The sequence below is a fragment of the Triticum aestivum genome, chromosome 7B, assembly GCF_018294505.1.
Source record: "Triticum aestivum cultivar Chinese Spring chromosome 7B, IWGSC CS RefSeq v2.1, whole genome shotgun sequence".
NCBI classification, from domain to species: Eukaryota; Viridiplantae; Streptophyta; class Magnoliopsida; order Poales; family Poaceae; genus Triticum; species Triticum aestivum.
In genome coordinates this window covers 274,700,010-274,705,176 of record NC_057813.1, presented here as the reverse complement: position 1 = coordinate 274,705,176, position 5,167 = coordinate 274,700,010, and positions in this window count along the sequence as shown.

The window sequence follows — 5,167 nt, the reverse complement described above, 5'->3', positions numbered from 1 at the left end:
GTATGATAGGATCTGATGTAAGTCTTGCTGAGTACCTTTGTACTCATTTTGCTTTATTTATGTTTTTGCAGCGGAGACTTCGGTCTTACTAGTGTTCTCATGGACTTCGATGAGTAGCTTGTACCTCAGCTACGATCTTGATCAGATGTTGTAGATAGTCAGGCTCTTTAGCCTTTTTCATTTGTAGATGTCTGTACTCAGACATGTAATGCTTCCGCTTTTTGCTTGTGTGCTCTGAATGTTGGGTCATGTGACCCCTGTTTGTAATATATGCTATGATGGCTCTTCTGAGCCTTTATCTATTTGAGTCGTTGAGTTATGTTGTGATGCCATGTTGTACAACACATACTTGCATGTTATGCGTACGTGTAATGTGTATTGCTATGTGTGGGATCTGACTATCTAGTTGTTTATCCTTAGTAGCCTCTCTTACCGGGAAATGTCTCCTAGTGCTTCCACTGAGCCCTAGTAGCTTGCTACTGCTCCGGAACACTTAGGCTGGCCGGCATGTGTCCTTCTTTGTTCCTGTGTCTGTCCCTTTAGGGAAATGTCACGCGGTGTCCACCGGAGTCCTGTTAGCCTGCTACAGCCCGGTTTACCGGAGTCCTACTAGCCCAGTTGCTACAGCCCGGATTCACTCGCTGATGACCGGCACGTTCGATGCTGGTTCATGTATGCTTGTCCTTGTAAGTTAGTGCCACTTTGGGTTCACGACTAGCCATGTCAGCCCGGGTTCTTTGTCATATGGATGCTAGCAACACTATCATATACGTCTGCCAAAAGGCGCAAACGGTCCCGGGCTTGGTAAGGCGACACCCATGGGAATACCGTGCGTGAGGCCGCAAAGTGATATGAGGTGTTACATGCTAGATCGGTGTGGCATAGAATCGGGGTCCTGACAGCTTTGGTATCAGAGCCTGACTGCTTGTAGGATTACCAAGCCAAACTGGTCGAAGTTGAGTCTAGAAATTCTTTAGTTATGTAAGGGAATTGATTGTGGGAAGGAACGTAAGGCTCTTTTTACCCCTTTACCTCATGGCCTTCTGATCTGAGTCATCCTATCTTTCCTGTGGGGTTAAGGAACTAGGCTTTCTCTCCTATCTATCAGGATCACGTGTTACTACTCTGTAGTCCCATAGGATTGATTGATTAGAGTCATACCCCAGTTTTCGAGTACTTCCGGTGTAGCTTGTTTAGTACTGTCCCACAACCTTGAGTGATGATGTTGAGTATGGTACTACCCCATTTTAGCAGGATGTCTCATTCTGAGCATTTTACTTCCGTTATGCTGTCGGAATTTCTCTAGGAGTTTGAGAGCTACTAATTTCCTTGTCCTACATTCTACAGCCTATAGTTGATGTTGATTCCATCCTTGGTTTCGTTTCTCAGGATGTCATCTGTTAAGCGAAGTTCTGTTGCTCGTAGCCAGAACCACGGAGATGGTAGAGATGAGGATCCTCCCGACCAGCCTTCGTTGGCAGAGTTCATGTTAGAAATGGAGAGGAACAAGCGTGATTCTAACCGCTTGTTAGCACGTATCGAGGAGAACACCGCACATCAGTCCAATAAGTCTGCGACCGTTCATGACTTCATTCGCTTGCACCCACCTACCTTTCATCATTCCATCGAGCCACTTGATGCAGATGACTGGCTCCGTAGCATCACTCATAACCTGCATTCCACGAACGTAGCTGAAGATAACAAGGTCACCTACGCCACATACCACCTGGAAGGTCCTGCTAGTCTTTGGTGGCAGAACTATGAGGCTATGCTTCCAGCTGGCCAGATTCCTACCTGGAGGGATTTCATTGAGGCTTTTTGCGAGCATCACATTCCTGAGGCCCTCATCGATCGCAAGAGAGAAGAGTTTTGTAGTTTCACCCAGAGCAAGATGGCTGTTGATGCTTACAGTAGAGAGTTTGAGAACCTCGCCCGCTATGCCACAGAAGAGGTGTCCACGGACGCCAAGAAGCAGGCTAGGTTCCGAAAGGGTCTCAACCCCAAGTTGCGTCGTGATCTCCACCTACATCATTGTGATACATTCCAAGCTCTTGTGAACAAGGCCATTAATGCAAAGACAGCTCAGCTCACTTACGAGGAGTCCCGTAAGCACACCCGTGATTTGGGATCTTCCTCCGGCTCCAGTTCTCAGAAGCGTCGGATTTGGGTTCCAAACTCCGCTCTTCCTTCCGGATATTCACCAAGACCATCTTATGTGGTGCCTCACCCAGCTCAGTCGTATGTTCCACTTAGGCCTATTGGTAGACCGCTTGTTAGTGCGGGTCCACGTCCAACCTCAGGGGCTTGCTTCACATGCGGGAAGCCAGGACACTATGCACGTGACTGCTCTCAGACTAGTTATGCCCCACCCCAGTCTGAGAAGTCTATGGGCCATGGTAAGCCATCAAGCAAGATGATCACTGTCAAGTCAGCCCCCACTGAACGTGGACGTGTGCATCACGTCTCAGCTAAAGACGCTCATGATGATCCGGATGCCGTTCTTGGTACACTCCTTGTCAATTGTCATCCAGCATCGGTTCTGTTCAATACTAGAGCATCTCACTCCTTCATTTCTGAAAGCTATGCTAACTTGCACAACATGTCATTTTGTGATATGCCATCTCCACTAGTCATTCAAACTCCTGGATCCAAATGGCAAACCTCTAGTGTAAGCCATGGTAACGAGATCCTTGTTGACAGACTTGTATTCCTTGCATCACTTATAGCCCTCAAGTCTACAGATATTAACATCATCTTGGGTATGGACTGGATGAAAGCTCATTATGCCAAGATTGATTGTTAAACTAGGTCTGTTCAGCTTACACACCCATCTGGCAAGATAGTCACTGTCTCCACTAGAGTTGCAAGGCGTCAGCTCTATTCTCTCAATGCCAGCCCTCTTCCAGACCTTGAAGATATCCCGGTAGTCCGTGACTTTCCGGATGTCTTTCCAGAGGAACTGCCAGGTGTTCCACCTGACAGAGATGTAGAGTTCGTCATAGATCTTATCCCAGGAACTGCTCCAATCTCCAGGAGACCTTACAAGATGGCACCCTTAGAACTAGCCGAGCTTAAGAAACAACTTGATGAGTCCTTGCAAAAGGGTTTCATCCGTCCTAGTTCTTCTCCTTGGGCATGCCCCGTCCTCTTTGTCAAGAAGAAGGATGGTACGGACCAGATGGTTGTGGATTATCGTCCCGTTAATTAGGTCACGATAAAGAACAAGTATCCGCTCCCCAGGATCAACGACCTGTATGATCAGCTCGCTGGATCCTCAGTCTTCTCCAAGATGGATTTGAGGTTAGGCTACCACCAAATCAAGATCAGAAATGGGGACATTCCTAAGACGGCTTTTGTCACTCGTTATGGCCAGTACGAGTACACCGTCATGTCCTTCGGTCTAACCAACGCTCCAGCTACATTCTCCCGCTTGATGAACTCGATCTTCATGGAGTACTTAGATAAGTTCGTCGTGGTTTACCTCGATGATATTCTTATTTACTCGAAGAACGAGGAGGAGCATGCCGAACATCTTAGACTTGTGTTAGAAAAACTCAGAGAGCACCGCCTTTATGCCAAGTTCTCCAAGTGTGAATTTTGGTTGCCAGAAGTGACCTACTTAGGCCACGTAATCTCCGGTAAGGGCACTGCTATCAATCCCGAGAGAGTTAAGGCCGTTCTTGATTGGACTCCACCTGAAACAGTCAAACAAGTTAGGAGTTTCCTTGGTCTAGCCAGCTATTGTCACCGCTTTGTTGAAAACTTCTCCAAAGTAGCCAAACCCCTCACGGAACTTCTCAAGAAGGATAAAACGTTTGAGTGGTCCCCACAGTGTGAGTACAGTTTTCAGGAACTGAAAAGGCGCCTGACTTCTGCTCCCATACTTGTGCCACCGGATTTCACTAAAGACTTTGTTATCTACTGCGATGCCTCACGACAGGGACTAGGTTGCATTCTTATGCAGGATCGTCATGTGATTGCCTATGCATCTCGACAGTTGCATCAACATGAGGAGAATTATCCTACACATGATCTAGAGCTTGCAGCCGTAGTCTATGCACTCAAGACCTGGCGACATTACCTTCTTGGTAAGCGTTGCGGGATCTACACTGATCACCAGAGTCTCAAGTATATCTTCACACAACCAAATCTGAATCTTAGACAAAGACGTTGGTTGGAGGTGATCTCAGATTATGATCTAGGGATTACATACACCCCAGGCAAAGCCAATGTCATGGCTGATGCTCTAAGTCGTAAATCATATTGCAACAATCTCATGTTGCAGCGAGGCCAACCACTTCTCCATGAGGAATTCTGTAAGCTTAATCTTCACATTGCTCCTCACGGATTCCTTTCTACCTTAATGGTGAAACCTACTCTTGAGGATCAGATCATAACTAGCCAACAATATGATACGGGTATTTCTCGAATCAAGGATACCGTTAAGAAGGGAGCTGCTGGTAGTTTCTTTATTGATGATCGAGGTGTTGTTTTCTTCAAGAACCGGCTGGTGGTTCCTAAGAAGCAACATCTTCGACAACTGATCCTTAAGGAGGCACATGAATCTCCTCTCACAATTCATCCTGGTAGTACTAAAATGTATCAGGACCTACGCCAGAGGTTTTGGTGGACTAGGATGAAGAGAGAAATTGCTCAGTTTATTGCCAACTGTGATGTTTGTCGTCGCGTTAAGGAAGAGCATCAAAGACCTGCTGGCACCCTTCAGCTTTAGCTATTCCTGAGTGGAAATGGGATAAAGTTGGTATGGATTTCATCACCGGTTTTCCCAGGACAAAGAAAGGGAATAATGCTATCTTCGTAATTGTTGATCGTCTTTCCAAAGTGGCTCACTTCCTACCTGTTCGAGAGAGTATCACTGCTAGTCAGCTCGCTAACTTATATATTTCTCGAATAGTGTCACTTCATGGTGTTCCACTAGAGATCAATTCAGACCGTGGTAGTCTTTTCACTTCTCATTTCTGGGAGAGTTTCCAAACTGCCATGGGAACGCATCTTTCCTTCAGTACCGCTTTCCACCCTCAGTCGAGTGGTCAGGTGGAAAGGGTCAACCAAATTCTCGAAGACATGCTTAGATCTTGCGTTATCTCATTCGGTATGGATTGGGAGAAATGTCTTCCTTTCGCCAAGTTTGCTTATAACAATAGCT